The sequence below is a fragment of the Parasteatoda tepidariorum genome, chromosome 7, assembly GCF_982258835.1.
Source record: "Parasteatoda tepidariorum strain Cologne lab strain chromosome 7, Ptep-v5.0, whole genome shotgun sequence".
Taxonomy (NCBI): Eukaryota; Metazoa; Arthropoda; class Arachnida; order Araneae; family Theridiidae; genus Parasteatoda; species Parasteatoda tepidariorum.
In genome coordinates, this window is record NC_141761.1 from 104,396,318 (window position 1) to 104,414,222 (window position 17,905).

General features: G+C 30.6%; 1 long non-coding RNA gene across 1 annotated transcript in view; it reads right to left on the reverse strand.

The window, feature by feature from the left end:
* LOC147807362 (uncharacterized) overlaps positions 1 to 17,905 on the reverse strand; it is an 81,637-nt gene that overhangs the window by 45,881 nt on the left and 17,851 nt on the right. The gene's annotated exons all lie outside the window — the stretch shown is intronic.

The window sequence follows — 17,905 nt, forward strand, 5'->3', positions numbered from 1 at the left end:
GATGCACAAAATCTTATATTTCTTTAAAGTGGATGTGTTTTCATGGTACAACGGTTAAGCGTGCTGCTCAATCGCTGTGCCATGAAAACATTTTGTAATTGTTAGGTTGTTGGTTCGAAACACATCTTAAAATATCTGTATTTATATATTACCTTAGAAAATTATTCAGTTTATATAAGAAAAAAAGAAAATAAGATGCTTGCTATTTCATACACTAGATGTCAGCATGAGTACTCCATTTTTCACATTTTAAAAGAGTATAGATTCTAAAACTTTAGTACTTATTTCACTCACCAGATGGAGTCACGAGTATTAAAAAAATATACTTAATTTAATTTTAAACAGAACAGTAGCACCAATAGAAATTAAGTGAGGTATAGCTCTCATCCTATAGTCAAGAGGACATCGATCCGAAGTGGGGTTGAACGCTCATCCCATAGAACTAGAGTAAAAGAGGACATCGACCCAAAGTGGGGTTGAACGCTCATCCCATAGTAAAAAAAAGTGGGGTTGAACGCTCATCCCATAGTAAAAAAAGTGGGGTTGAACGCTCAATTTTCCCCTACTCACCTACAACTAATCTAAAAAAAAAACCGCCTTGTTTACGACATGGATTGTTATCATAGCAACTATTATATAATTATTTGAATTATTTCATGCCAGATAAGATTGGCTTTTATTCATAATTACTTCTAGATAAGTTTTCAATCATAATAGCTATCTATATAAGATTTTATTCATAACAAATATGTAGAGTGGTAAAAATAACTATTTAGAGGTATATTTAGAGGAAATAACTATTCCAATGTATTGAAATGGGTGATCAGTAATTCAAAGACATTTCTTTGCTTTATTCCATTATTGTTCTCAAATGAAGGAACAGTATGATTATTATAAATGAGAGCTGCTGATCTGAAGATTCTCAAAGAAAATTTCGCATCAAATCCATTATCATTTTCAAATCAAATTCATATAATCAATATCATTGGAAAAATGAGTTAGTCCTCGTATGTTCAGTTTCATTTCATCAAAAATGTAGTAACCTGATTTCTCTTTTTGTATAATAACCTACAACTCACTCTTTTTTTAAATATTTTCTTTAGAAACGTCTTGGAATTAAGTCACAAGAACAATTTCATAAGGAAAATTCTGTTTCGTTTACATCTGGAAAGCTCCTGGGGCAAAGAGCTTATTAAAGAAAATATTAAAAAAAGTAAATTAGCTTATAACTTAACTTGCTTAAAGGGCAAATATACCCATATATATATATATATATATATATATATATATATATATATATATATATATATATATATATATATATATATATATATATATATATATATATATATATATATATATATATATATATGAGTTATTCTCCCGAAAACTGTCATTTTTCAATTCATAAAATCCCAAAAAAGTAAAGTGAATAAAAAGCTCTGAAACTTTTTATATTAATAGAAATATGTAATGGCATTATAAAGAAAGTATATATCCAATAAATTATACTTAATATTTAAATAAATTAATTTTTTAAATAATTAATTTATAATTAATTAATTTATAATAATTAATAATTAATTAATTAACTTAATAAATAAACAAATTAATTTAATGAATTAATTTATTAATTATTTTTTTTAAATTAATTAATAAATAAATTAATTAATTTCACTATTTAAAAAGTAAGGGAATGACACTAATAGTGAGGGAATGATATTTTATTTTAATACATGTTTTTATCTAAGTTACATCTACATTGAGTTTGAAAATGATAACATACTAAGTATATCTAATATTTATTATAATTTAGTTTTATATATTTAATAGTTTTTACAGGTTTGGGAAATAAAATTGGCTGGCACGATTGAACAAAAAAAAATTTAATAATATACTCATCTTGAATCATTCCCTCACTTCAGCATCATTCCCTCACTTTATACACTAGTGAGGGAACGACAAATTTAATAAAATTTAAAAATAACAGTTAGGCTTAATTAATTTCTGAAGTCAATCACATACAATTATATTCATACAAGAAAGCGACATATAATTATCCACTTTCTCGATGAAGTTGTATTTTATTTTACTCTAAAAAATGACATGAGGGAATGATAAATGTAAAAAAATTTTCCTAGTTTGATTCATTCAAATTTATTCCACAACAAAGCTTCTTTAAGTTGAAGATGGAAACATACTGCAATTTTGTTCTATGATGCCAGTTGTTAACTGCTAAAGTTTTTATTAAAATATTTTTATTCTGAGAAGATTGCAGGTGATAAAAACATTGTTGTGAGGGAATGACGCGAAACACTAGGGACAAAGTTTAAAATAGTGCTGTGTTAATATTTTTATCAGAAATTAAATTTAAAATTGATTTTCTGAATTCTACATTTCAATATTCTGAAATAAAAAACACGAATTGGGAAATTTTATTATTTTTATTTCAGAAACAATTTTTTCTTTTTTTTAAATCAGCAGTGGGGACAAGTGAGGGAATGACATATTGGTATATTTTAATCACCTAAAATAAATAAAAAATAAAAATTGATAATTTTATTTTTATTCTTTTGTTAGCCTGCATTCTGAAGGACACTTTCCCAGAAATTTTTTTTTTCGTAAGTTGTAAAACAGACATAAAATATACTGGGGACATGAAATTGACTGTTTTTGTGAGAATGACCCATATATATATATATATATATATATATATATATATATATATATATATATATATATATATATATATATATATATATATATATATATATATATATATATATATATATATATATATATATATATATATATATATATATCAACCGTCGTTACTATTTCAATTGATTTTCATTCAAAATTTCTATTCGTATTGGGTTTTTACTCATAATAATTATTTAGGTTGCTTTTTATTTCGAACAACTATTTAGAATGAATATCAGAATAATGCCGATCAGAATTATAAACTAACATAATTAATTTTTTGAAAAATAAAAAAAAAAACTTTTTATCTTCTTAACGAAATAACGCGTAATTATTCATAACAACTGAATTTATCTCTACGGGAACATGGATAGCTATCCCCATTCGGTGAAATGAATATATCTTAATACTTGAATTCTTTGATCTCGCCTGCATGAATTCCTTTCATAAGATGTAAATAAGAAAAGAAGAAGGGGGTAGCTGATAATGTCACGTGACGTTGTCAAAGGGCAAGAAGTTTATGCGAAGATCGATCCGTCATAAAAAAAATAAAAAAAAATAGGAGAGAAATGGGATAAAATATTTCGAGATTAAATGCGTGCAGTCAGAAGTCCGTCTGAGGTTCTTTTGAACTCGAATATACACGCATCATAAGGCATGCATACATCTTTCGAACAAATATATCGGTGGCTCACCCCTTCTTTTGAGGGCTCATCCTGAAAAACAACAGCTCATATTCAGAGGGTTATTTCTTTATTTATTATTTTTTTGCTCAGATACAATTATTTAATTTTTATTATATTTTATAACCATCGTTGAACAGCCGATCCAATTTTTTTAGGTTTATGATTACTTATGTTCAACTCAGTAGCATTGTATTTTTAAACCCCATCCCGAAGACAACGGAACTCCTAGATTGGGAGAAATTTTCTTCGTGGAGGACTTTTTGATGAAACTACCCGGCATTTGCGTTACATGGGGAGGAAAACCTCCAACGGTCAGTCTGACGGCAAGAGGACTCTAACGCATTATCCGTCTACAACTGAGGATATTTTACGTCCGCACTGTGGTCGGTGTAAGCTGAATGCAGAATTCGTATCGACAGTCAGCGTTTGCCTTCTATTGAGATGAACCGGGTTCAAATCCCAGCGATGTCTGGTCGATACGAATTCCGCATCCATCTTGTACCTACCAAAGTGCTGACGCGAAATATCCTCAATGGTAGATGGATCATGGGTTCTAGTCCCCATGCCGTCAGGAGCTTTTCGTGGTTTTGCACTCTATGTATCCCAAATGGGACCCCCATTCCATCAAAAAGTCCTCCACGAAGGCAAATTTTTCCCAATACTTGATCCAGGAGTCCCCATGTCTTCTGGATTGGATTCAAAATTACAAGGCAACGGAGTTGAACATTAGTAGTTGCAAACCTAAGAAGAATTTGGGTCGGCTGTTTAACGACGGTTATAAAATGAAAATACTTGAAAATGATATAACTAACTCTTTTATTTTTGCAAAAATGAGACTTTTCTTTATACAGGCATTTTGCGCAGGACTAAGATAGACAGAATTCAAACCAGTTATTCAGCCGTAGCATGACCGACAGAAACGTTTTTTAAAGCTATGACAAAACCTTCATAAAACAATTTTAAGTGCCTTTTGGTGGAAAACACGTGGTTTGAAGATGTTTGCGAGTATTTTTCTATCAGTAAGTGTAACTTTTGAAAATTTTTAAAGCACCATTATACTGCAAACAGTACTAAGAGCCGTACTAAGAACAGTTTGATGTAAGACGTCAGCCTTGAAAAAAAAGAAAAAAGGCTTGTCTCGCTATATGTATTACTCCAAGTTCTAAGTTTCTTAATCAAAGTTTTTAATGAAAAAAAAGGTTTCTTATTCAGGGTATTTATCAATAAAAACTTTTTTTCAAAATATGCCTTTCGGTTGTTTGCTTACTTCCACGGGTTCCACTATCAGGACATAACCCAGAGTGCTTTTTATTTCCTGAATTTTGTTTTTACTTATTTCCTATATCATTTGAGTAGTATTGTCATCTGAGTTTAGCACAGTATAGCCGATACCAGCTCTATTCTATATCACGAAATCAATTTTTTTTCTGAAATTTCCCACCCGATTGATAATCTTCATTCAGGTATTAGTAGGGGCAGATTTGTTGGGCCACTCTTTCAGGGGCACCATGTTAGATGGGCCAACGTTGCTCCCACTGTAAGGACAGATAGTACAGAGAATGAAAAAGCATCCATGCCTTGTCCGGGATTCGAACCCAGGACCTTTCTGATGTAAATTCAGCATCCGATCGGCGAAATCCTATTTTTCTTTAAAAGAGAACTCCAGAACTATTCTTGAATTTGACCTATTTCGTTCCGATTTCGTATTTTGTTATAAAAATTGTTTTTATTATAAATTTTTAATTTGTTATTAATTTTCGTATTTTGTTACAAATTTTGTTATGAAACTTAAAATAATGCAAATATTTTTATACCATGCAGTTCAAACTTTTTTTACAATAATTAAATAAAATAATAAAAATAGTGAATAGTTATTAAAAATTATTTCTGGAATTATATTTGAATAAACGGATTTTATAATTGTGCAATTAATGTTTTGATTCTCTTAAAATATTCTCGACATTCAACGAAAGAGGCAAAAAAAGCAAAATTAACATTAGAGGTCCAAAATAGGATAGAGCAGGGATAGGCAAGCGGCCTGCGGGATAACTATGGCCCGTCGGAAGGTTTTATTCAGTAGGTGGATAGAATTTTAACTTGCCCATCCGTGACAAATATAAACAATATACATTATACATTAATTTTGTTGGCTACTTTGTTTAAAGCTATTTTTGTACTTTCTTTTTCAAAAAAGTTACTGATGACCATTTTATTTTCTCTATTTTTGTTCTGCAAAACATAAATTGATTGAAATAGTTAGCACAGACACCTTCGATTGGGAAAAAGTTGAAGGCAAAAGTTCCTCATGGAATAGCCTTAGATTGGCGCCATCTGAAGCAATAGTTTCTAAAGATGGCAAAGTTTGAGTCTTACAAATCATTTCCAAAAGCTAGTTTCCCAAATTTAATATTTCATGCCCAGAAAATCAGTGCTATGTTTGCTTCATCTTACATGTGTGAACAAGTGTTTTCAAACATGAACCTTAGAAAAAAATCATTTCAGAAGTATATCAACAGACAAACAATTAGCCTCGTTCCTTAATGTGTGTACACTTGGAACTTCAATCTAAGGAACTTTTAAAAATGAAATCGCAATTTCATTCATCTCATTAAATATTTAGATTACAACTTGTATATCATTTTTCTATTATAGAAGTTTTTACTTAGCTGAACCAAACTGTTTTTTTTTTGTTTTTTTTTCTTCAATTTTTTGCCCTCCACCAAAAAAGTTTGCTCATCCCTGAGATAGGGTATACGTTGTTCTATGTGGAAACGATAGATTTTTGTACCTTTATTTCTGCTGAACTTACTTTGCTTTGCTTTATTTTAACATTAATAGGTCCAGACTCTCCACCGCTCTCCTGTTGACACAACTGGAGCATAATTTTGAGATTGCAAGAACTTCCTATATTTTAAGAATCCCCTAATTAAATCCGTCCAACAAAATAAAAAACATGTTTATTCAAAGAAAGAACATTGTATTTGAGTTCATAACTTAAAATATAATCTGCACTAAATAATAAGAAACTTTTTACGTAAGACTCTTGAATCATTAAGATTCAGTTCTTAAACGGGAAAACTGATAGAACAAAAGCAGAAATCAGGAGGTCAACTTTTCATTTTCTGCACTGAATCAGTAGATTCAAAGGTTTGAATTAATCGATGACTGGTGCATCTGCTTCATTACATGAACGTGGTTTTAGAATTCATCGAGGAACGCGGATTTTAAAACGATTATTTCATATAACGTGTATAAGAACATGCATAAACATGCAAAAACGTCAACTTAAATACGCAAAATATGCATAAAATAATGAATGATAATTTCTTCTCATTACTTTTTAAGCAATGATTTATGATTTAAAACAGTAGGTTTTTATTTTATAACCGTCTTTGAGCTGCTAATCCAATTGTTTGGGTTACGAGTACTGATGTTGTAATTTTGAACTGAATCCAGAAGACAAGTGAACTCCTGGATCAAGTATTGGGAGAAATTTGCATCCGTGGAGGGCTTTTTGATGGAACTAATCCGCATTTGCGTTACATGAAGAGGAAGACCACGAGAACTTCCCACGGTTAGCCTGACGGGAAGGGGATTCTAACCCATGATTCGTCCACCACTGAGGATATTTCAAGTCATCACTGCGGTCAGTGCAAGCCGGATGCGGAATTCGCATCGACTAGTTATCGCGGGGCTCGAACCCGGTTCACCTCACTGGAAGGTGAATGCTCCATCCCCTGAGCCATCGCGGCTCAAAACAGTAGGTTTGGAGTTATTCTCTATTAAAGTGAAAATATATTTCCTAACAAAAACTTGTATCCTGTCAAAATTTTACGATTAAACTAAAAAATGGCACTAAACAATGCATTTTTTTTAATTGTTTTTTTTTGCCAACAATGCAAAATTGTATATCAAATACATGCCTTCTTTTTAAGCTTACTTTCTTTCTTTTTTGTTTTTGTTAAAATATAATGAATTTAATGTACTTTTATATTTAGTTATTTTTGCAACTAACCTAAGGGGAGGATCTTCCCCTAAATTGTGTAAGTAGTCTCACGAATAAATGATGCTGCCATCTATCCGAGGAATTCTGAGCTAAGTTGCCCTTTCACCCTAGCGATGCTTGCTTGTCAAATGAATGATAAAACCCATCTAAGTTACGAAAATATTGAAAGAATAACAACAACAAAAAAGGCATTTCAATATGTCATGCAGTATTAAAAATTTCCCACGACCTATCGCTATACTGGAATTTAACGATGCCTAATACTAATTAAAACCAAATATCGCTTAAAAAGAATGAAAATATTAAAAAAATACTTCACGCTACATCGTGAACTATCGATATTTTTTAATGATGTACCGTGATATTGAAATTTTAAAACTACTTAATATCAGTTAACATAAACTATTTTGAAATATAAATAAAGATATATCGTGAAATATCGACATTTTCTAATGATCTATCGTGATATTAAAATGTTTATAATATTCAGCCCTAGTTAAAATTGACTCGACTATAGCTTCAAAAAAAGGAAAAAAGAAAACATCGTATCGTTATCGTTAGTCGATATTTTCCAATATCATCGATATCGACTGTGAAACTGATAGCAATCTCAAAATATTTTTTTAAAAAAAGCATCGCGTTGTGATATTATTATGTATACAGCTGGTGACACATCAACTTTTAACACTATAACGCGATATTGAAATTTCAACATCACCCAGTTCTAGTTACAACTAGCTGTATTTTCAAAATATTAGAAAAAGGGAGAAGAAAAACTTAACGATACATTACGAAATATTTATATTTTGTAACCATGTATCACACTATTAATATTCCAACATTTCTCAGCTGTAATTGAAACCAAGAATACATTATTTCAAATAATTTTAATTTTTTTAAGGTAAAAAAAACAGATGTTCTTATAATTTTCTCCCCTCATTTACTGTCTAATTCGAAAACTCAGATGTTCTTATAATTTTCTCCCCTCATTTACTGTTTAATTCGCAAAATCAGATGTTCTTATAATTTTCTCCCCCCCCCCATTTACAATCTAATTTGCAAAATCAGATGTTCTTATAATTTTCTCCCTTCATTTACAATCTAATTCGCAAAATCAGATGTTCTTATAATTTTCTTTCCTCATTTACTGTCTAATTATAAATATTCAACGATATATCGCAAAATATTGGTATTTTTCAACGTTCTATCGCGATATTGAAACTCGAATTTTGCCCATCAGTAATTGAAGCCGACAAAATCTAGCTTCAGAAATCGATGTTTATAAAATTTGTGGAAGAAAAATATCTCGTTTTGCAAAATCAGATGTTCCTGTAATTTTATCCCTTCCCTCACTTTCTAAAACCGAATCTAGAGAATTCCATTTTAGAGAGGTAGTTTATTGCCACCACTTTCGAAGCTCTTGCTTCCCCTATTCCGCCTAGGATGACTCGCGACAGAGGACCCCTTTTATGACTATTTTTTTTACAGCCAAGGACGGCAGTCTACAAGTTCATATTATACAAATCGCATAAATTGTCCCTCACCCCTACTCTCTTTTTTCGCCATGTATGCTTGTTTTTACCGCCAAGAAAAGACTTTTTTTTTGCCCTTCTCTTTTTTAGTTCTTACAGTTGAAAAAACATGTTTTGACATGTATATCTAAATTATCCTCTTCTGAAAGAAGGGCAATGATATTGAATATGATAAAACCACTTCAGTTCTTTTTTTTTATTTATTTATTTGTAAATTGCGCCTTGAATCTTAAAAATACTGTTCTGTTACGAGGCTACTGTTGAAAACTTTTGAAATAATAGTTTATAAATCTAACAAACACTGTTTGAAATTTATTTTTAAAATAATCACTTGAAATTTATTAAACAACTAAATTTCATTTATATTTAAAAGCTTTGTTCTATAACAATGGCAAAGGTGGTTTTTTTTAAATATCTCTAAGTGTTTTAAATAACTTGAAAGGGAGAGAAAAATATGGCGACCCTGCTCATTTATCATCAATAATAAAAGGTCGCAGTAGATGTGTTAACTGTCAGTGCATTCGATCATAAATTTTAAATTTTATTTTAATATCTCATTTTTAGAAAACATATAGAGTTCTTACAGTTGGAAAAACATGTTTTGACAACTATGCTTAAATATCTAATTTATTCACAGTTAAAAAGAAGGAAGATGATATTGAATGGATGGTGTTTTCTACACTAGGGAGCGCTGCAAGCTCTTGAATGCCTATACTTCCGGGTGACTGTTTTTGGTGTGCTTTGAAGCCATTTGCTTCACAATGTGATCATTGTGTTTTGTGAATCTCTTGAGTAGTATTTCTTGTACACGTGCATTTGTGGCCTGATTTATTATTTGTGGAAGTATCGTTGTAAGAGACGTCATTCGAAGAGCTATCATTTCAAGACGTAGGAATTGTCATTTGAAAAAAGAATCCTAATGAAACACTTCTCACCTTCTTAACAATATACCAACTTGGCAATTTAAACCTAATTGATGATTTGTAAAATTAACTTAATCTCGCTGCTCGAACAATATAACAACACTAACATACGATGGTGCATGACTTGAACCAAGAACAAACAGTTAAAGGAGGCCAAATTAAAGCTGCCAAAATATCGAGTTCTTTCTAAGTCTAGCTTCCATGTCACCGTTTTTAACAATGCATTTCTAAGTTACTAAAACAAATTTTCACTTCAAACTCACCAGAATTACATAAAACCATTAATATCTTATGAAACATTGCAGATTTGAGATCAGAAGTTATATAATTTATTTCTTTTATTAAACACAAAATTACCTGTTTGAAAAAATCACCTCGCAGAATAAGCTGTTGTAAGTAGTTGTATACTTTTTAACCGGAAATAGAGCAGGTCAAGAGCTCAAGATTGTTGTTGTTTACATTTATTTTGAAAATACCATCCATATAATAAGCTTACGTCAACGATTTGTCTTCTTATTTGAAAATTGCGCCGTGGTTCTTGAAAGAGTGTACATTTCACGTGCATACTTTTTCTGGAAATTTTCAACATAAAAGGTATTCATAAGTAGGGGAGAGTGGGGTCAATTGTAACAGGGTACAATTGTAACAGAGCAAACATTTCGAGTGTCGGGTTCTAGATTTGGTTCCTCAGTGGCGCACAAGGTGTATTTAATGAATCTACATGTACACCCCTGCTGGCAACCATTTTTATGTACTTTTTAAAGAGTTACATCACAAAAGATATTTTCACGCTACGTAAGCACTTTTTTTGGTATTAGAATATTATATTGTAACAAAATAATTTTGTTTAAACAAATAAAAATTACTAACTGAATATGTAAGTGGACACCTTAATTGACATTTAAATAAATAAAAAATTAGTTTTGTTAATTAACTACCATACTTTATAACAAATGAAGCTGAAATGACGTCTTGGGGACGATTGTAACAATAAGTAGAGGGACGATTGTAACAGCTGAAAATAAATAATCTTATGTTTACAAACCATTACTTAACCCTTTGAGAACAACCAATAGTTTCCTGTATCATTTATATTATGTTGCATGTGCATTATTTTATTTGTCACTTTTCACAGCATAAATTAAAATTTTTAACCCCTTAAAGTTAAAACTTTAACCCTTTAAGTCTCTGCTCAGTATTAATTTTACTCCTAAAGTATCACTACTATTTTGATCAATAAAAAAATATATCACAACTATGATAATATGTATAATTAACTATGTTTTAGTTGAATTTTAGAACTGTTACAATTGACCCCCTTAGTGGGGACAATTGAAACAAGTGCACGACTGTCAAAAATTGTTAATCACTAATATAATAACATTTAAAAAAAGGTGTTTATTTTTTTTCTATTAGAGGATAGTCTACTTTACTCGTCTGTCAATTAATACTAATAATACGTTGGATTTTTTGTTAGTTAAAAATAGTTAAGTAAAAAATGTTACAATTGACCCCACTCTCCCCTACTTATTAACTAACTATACTCCGCTGCAAGTTAAGAAAAGACCATTGCGGTATAGGATTTAGGTAATCATCTGCGACAGTATAGTTCCGTTCTATTTCCTTGCCAAATTATGCACATATGCTTTCAAAACAATATAAAAGCTCTTAAAAGTTAAACAAGTCAGACAGAAATTTAATTCGTGCTATCTTATCTATATATATCATAGAATTAGTAAAAAAAGATTATAGTTTAGTAATCTTGCTCGAATTCTAGACTTGGTGACTTATTTCGTTAAATAAGGATAACGAAACAACTACATGACGTTGAGAAAGTATTGGATTTGATTGAACCACTAAAAATGACGCTTCCTATGCTCACATGCCCTTAACAAATTAAATACGAGATAAAGAATTTTTATTTTTGTTTCACTGTAGAAGAAAATCATCTGCGAGAAACAATATCTATTATTCTTTCATAAGTTTCTTTGAATGCGAACCGAAAGACAATTACGATTGTTACGATTTTTAGGTTGTTTTTTTTTTTCTTATTTCAGATTTTTATTTTCTTCGATTTTTAGATTCTTATTATTTTTTAATTGCGTTTCGTTTTCCTCATTTCACACGATCTAAGAAAGCAAACAAAAGAAAGGCTATGCAATGTCGTTTCCAGAGTTGACCATGTTGATATACGTTCGAGCTGGGAGCTTTACTTCCAGCCATGAATAACTACTGCAAACTCACGAAACAAAAACGGCCTCCACTAAGTCAAATTCCTCCCAAAACTTGATCCAAGAGTTCCCTTGTCTGGTTCAAAATTACAAGGCTACAGAGTTGAACATTAGTAGTCGTAAGCCCAAAATTGGGTCTGCTGTTTAATGTGGGTTATAAAATATTGAGGGTGGTGTTCGCGAAACACCCTGTAAGCCATGATCTTCCCCAGTTACTCGTAGAATCACAAAATCATTCATTTGACGCAAATCATTTCGTAGCAGTAAACTTTGAAAGCAGCTCCTTTTTGTGCACAACCTAAAATTATGTTCCTGCAATAAGTACACATCCCCCAATAAAGCTAAATGTTCGGGTGAAGGGAGAGGTGTCATCCCTGTAAATCCTCAGTGATCCAGTGATGCAGGTCTCCCCGTGTTTGTATGTCCATCTCAAATCTCTTCCTGATCCCTCTAGACACCCATCTACAACCCTCAAACTTCATCTAATGTGCCACTTTTAATGGAACACGCTTAGAACAGTTTTAGAATGCTTCTCCCTGGCCACACTAATAGTATTTCAATTAGAATAAAAGACACCGACGACTTTTTTTGAGGATGCTTGCATTTAAGCGTGTTTTTGGCAGCTATCTCGCCAAGAAGAATAAAAAAAAAAAGTGTGAGTTTAAGTGTCTTAAACTCGAAGCAAAGCTATAATTTCAATCTATATATAATATCTTGCCACAAAATATTATTTGGACAGACTAATAGCTCAAATGCTTAAAATAATAGAATTAAGATTTATTAAAAATCACCAATTTGGCGAGATTTTTCTGACTAGATATAAACTATTAGCACTGTTTCACGAGGCTTTAAAAAATAAAGAAAATGAGTAAAAAAAGCCGTTAAGGTTCTTTATAGTTGAGACAATGCTGTAATTCTAAACTATACTTACCATTAAGTTAATAATCAAAAGAAACTGAAGTGATAAGATATTACCAGATTAAAAACTTCCTTCATTTCAAAAATATATCGAATATATAAAATAAAATATAAATATGAATATTTAAATATAAAAAAAGTCGACATGCTTCAAGCTCTTCAAAAATAGGAGCCCATTTGTAAGATTTAATTAAGTAAGAAGTAAAATTGCATGGAACATAAAATCTGATATTCCGTAATTTTTATACAGTAATGTTTATTATCAAATTACTGTGATTGGTTTAAAATACTACTGCTATTATATCAAAGCCTCAAAATTTTGGTTTAGTATGAGCCAAATTTTTTATTAAGGAATATACTCGAGTTTTACATTTTACAAAAGTGATTAAAATAGTTCATTCAGTGAACAATATTTCACAAAGTGCATTTATGTACTAGTATTTATTAAAACTGTTTGTAAGCAATTCAAGTTTATTGATTTCGTCCAAATGTTTTTTTTCATTCTCAGAATAATTTTCCTTCCGTTTCTAATTAATATGTCAACACTGTTTTTCTGTTATATGCCTTCTTATCGTGGGTACTTCTTATTCATTTACTAAACAAATTTTTTTAGATAGATTAGCCTGATATAGCAGGTTTTTTAATTTTAAATTGTAACCTAGGGTATAGATTCCTGAAAAATAAAAGAAAATTCCTTTATATAGAAAATATAATTAATATATGTATAAAAAGTATAATGAAGCAGAAAAACAACGGATCTGAAATCGAAAATTGAAAGAAAAATTTAAAACATATTCAATTATTAAATGTACTAAAACAACAATCAGATGATTAAGTGAACAAACTAACCTATGTTATAAGCACAATGAAAGGATTGAGAGTACAAACTAACAATATCGCTTAGGTTATAAACAATGTTGTACAACAATGAGAGGATTAAGATAGCAAACTAATAACATTATTTATGTTGTAAACAACAATGAGAGAATTAAAAGAAGAAACTAACAACATTATTTATGCTATATACATTGTTCATTTATATCATATATTTATAGCATAACAGTATATGATATAGCAGTTAAAACTGAAGCACTTGGTATCATTTGTTGTTCTTTTTTTTCATGTTGTTTTTGACATGAAAAGAAAGATATCGAAAAAATAAATGAGTAAATAAAAATGATTCACTATAAAAAGTTAAACATTCTCCACACGAAAAAAAAAAAAAAAAAAAAAAATTCAAATTTAAAAACATCTTTCTAATTCCTTTTAAAGTATAACGTCATCCAATTTAAATATTTCATAAATTTCATTTTTAATCTCCTCTTCCCCACAATTCTCACTCAACTTTGACACATATTCCCCCGTCACTTTTCCTCTCCCCACCCCTGATCACATGATCTACTCCAGCCCCAAATACTTGGATGTATATAAACTCCAAAGGGTTGACCGCAGCATTTTATTAGGGGGCGGTCGTAGCCACAGAGGCGCGAAAGACTCCATCAATGATTTCATTAGGAAAAGGGGGTCTCGATACCAAATCGTCCTTTTTCCACCCCCGCACCCTCGTTAACTCATCTCACAGACGATTCTTTTTATTTTTTGACTTTCTCTTCTTGCTGATGCAGACGATTCTTCCTGATTCTATTATGAGGGACTGCTTCGAAAAGAGAGGGAACATCCCCTCTCCCCTTGTCTTTCACCTTTATAATGGAACAAAGAGGGATAAAAAGGAGAGAAGATAAAATTTTGTTCTATTCAGTACAGTGAGCGATAGAATATTCTTTTTATTTATACGTTTGATTTACTTTAATGAAATATTTAATTTAGAGAGGAAAATTATATTGTTATTAAATCTTTTTCATAAGAACATAATGTTAATGATAAAAACGAAAAATAAAATTTTTTAAAGCTAGCTTGTTTGCTTTTTTCGAGTAGATCAAAAAGGCGACAATTTTGTTTGTGTCAAACCTATTGGTGGTGATAGAAAAGTGATGTGCCCAACACTTTTCATTTTAGGAGTGAACCAAATGAAATTATTTTTCCTTTTTATTTACAGTTCTTAAAAGTTTTATTTCTTTCATCTTTTTTCTGCGTGTATTTGCTTCATTTAATTGGGAAAAAGATCAAAATTTCGACTAAGTGTGAAATGGCGATGAATTTTGATTGCGCTATTTAGAAACAAATTGTAACTTTTTTTTAGCTCTAGTACAACTTTGATCACTTTACTTACTCGGAAAGAGATCCAAAGATTCGACTGACAACATATTTCATTTCTTGATAATATGAATAGGGCAATAATTTATGCTTTTAGTGGTCAAGAAACGATTGCAATTTTTATTGTCATACAACACAAATATCTAGTTAAAATTTAAGCATTCTAAGTAGTCGGAAGATGGTGCCGATTTCGATTGATAACGTGGTTCAGATGGCAAAAATAAGGCATTAAATATTGCCTATGTTCTTCAATAAAATGACTGAAACACGTATTCCTATCAGACACGGATAACCTGCTGAAATTTGAATGCTCTAACTAGTGGAATTCTACTTTCTCTGGAAACTCTGATGCACTACCAGACCATAAGTGCTTAGGCACCCAGTGGTCATGAACAATCCAGAGGCACCTCTTTTGCATCGATTGCAGTCTGCTCACATCTGGGGAGACTTTCCTCCAGTTTTTGATAGGAAGCCGTAAGAATCGACTACCAGAAATCAATCACAGAAGTGAGGTTGGACGAATTGTTGGCTACATACTCTGTGTTCTGATGCACTACCAGACCATAAGTGTTCAGACACCCAGTGGTCATGGAGAGTTTTAAGACTTAGGTGTTTTTTGACCCTCTTTTGCATCGATCTGGTCTGCTCACATCTGGGAAGACTTTTAATTTTCCAATTTTTGAGAGGCGGCCATCTACCAGAAGTCCATCACAGAAGTGAGGTTGGCTACATAATCTGCATTTCAATCCATCCCAAAGGCGAGATTGGATTAACCTTTTGCCAACGTCACCTGATGGCACCTTCTATTATGGACCATCAGTTGTACCAGCCGTACACAAAAGGTTAAGAAGGTTAGTCTAGTTGCAGTACACCCCGTTTCTTCAAACCATGGCTGCGTAAGCCTCGGATGTGGCAATGGAGCAGTAGTTCTGATGGGAGAAAAACGGGCCTTCCTTGAAATATTACTATAGAGTTGGGACAACAACATTGATCAGAATATCTTCATAGTTTAGGTTTTCAACCGCAGGAGATAAGTAGCCCGTGAGAAACACCCCACACCATCTTATTTAGGTTGGTGACCTGATATTTTTGGCCAAATAGCTACGAGTACGAGTGTACGAGTTTTTAAAAATGTAATTCTGTCAATTGCAAAATAATAATTAATGTTATTGATAATTTGCAATCAATGTGCAAAAAGTTAACAGCAAAAAAATACACTGAGTGGTAGTTACTTTAATGAATTTCAGAAAATCAACCTTAGAATGTAGAATGGAAAAATAATTTTCGAAACATTTTTTTTTTGTTATAAAATAGTTTTAATTAGAAAAAAAAACTTGGTTCATTACGTTGATGATCTAGACTTAAATTTGACAATGATACGCTTTAAACTAGGAAAACTACGCATTTTATAATTATCATTATATAGGGGCCACCTATCAAGGCGACAAGGGACTTTCAAAATTTTTTTTTGAAATTATCAAGGGATTTGCTTGAAATTTTCGGAATACATTTATATTGTTAAAAACAACTGTTATACAAAATTTCAAAAAAATATTTCAAATTTTAAGAAATTAAAAAATTTAAATTTTTGAATTTTTTATGTTTTTTTATATTACTCCTCGCGTCTGAAATTTTGTCAAAAATGACAAAATTCTTTTAAAATATTACATATTAGGTAATATTGAAAAAAATGTTGGGAGTACTTTTTCTATTTTTTATTATAGAAACGAATAACATTAAAAAAACAGTAAAAAACCTACATTTTTAGGAAAAAATCATCATACCTCTATAAAATATCATGTATAAAAAAAATTCTATTCTCTTAATTCAAAAAACTTTTCCAACAAAATGTTAATAATATTCATAAATATATAGCATTAAATTCTCAGGTCAATAGAATGAAAATTCATTACGCTGGAACAGTTTGAAATTTGTAAATTTGTCAAAAAAGACATTTTGAGAAAAATGACTTTTACTACTTTTTCATTGCAAATTTTACTTCTGAACAAATATTTCTTGTTTTTGATATAAATACTTATAAATATTGTCTAAAGAACTAGTTTAATAATTATATACTTTAAATTTTTTTAAAAAAATTAACCAAATATTCAACTAATTTAAAACTAATTTAAAAAGAAACTAATTTTAACTAATTTTAAGCAGGCAAAAAAGGTAAACAAAGGGGTGTGGTCAAAACTGAAATGGCCATAACTTCATCAATTTTGCTCTTATTCCAGAATTTTTTTTTTTTAATGTTCAGTCAAATGCCTAGATTTCAAAAATATAAAATGCAAAATATCGATTTTTTGACAAATTTTTGCTTCTTTGAAAGTCCATTGTCGCCTCAAAGGGGAAGAAGCTTATGAGCAATGCTTAAGTAAGTCACTAAGATTTCCTTATTCTCATTTTTTAGATAAAAAATAAATGTAAAAAGTAGATTCGGAAAACTTTTAAAGTTTGTAATAAAGTTAAATTTGGGAAGAGAAAACATTTCCTCAAAGAGCTTCAAAATTTTATAAAATAATTTTTTTAACTTAAATTTTGTTAACAAAATTGCATCGTTTATCTGAATTTAATTCTAAAATTCTTATCACAGCTAAAGTAAAAAAACAAACTGCTATTGCGACTTCCTTTTCTATTAAATCTAGTGCTGAGGGGTTTTGTATTTCACTTATTTTTGTTGAAAAGGGGA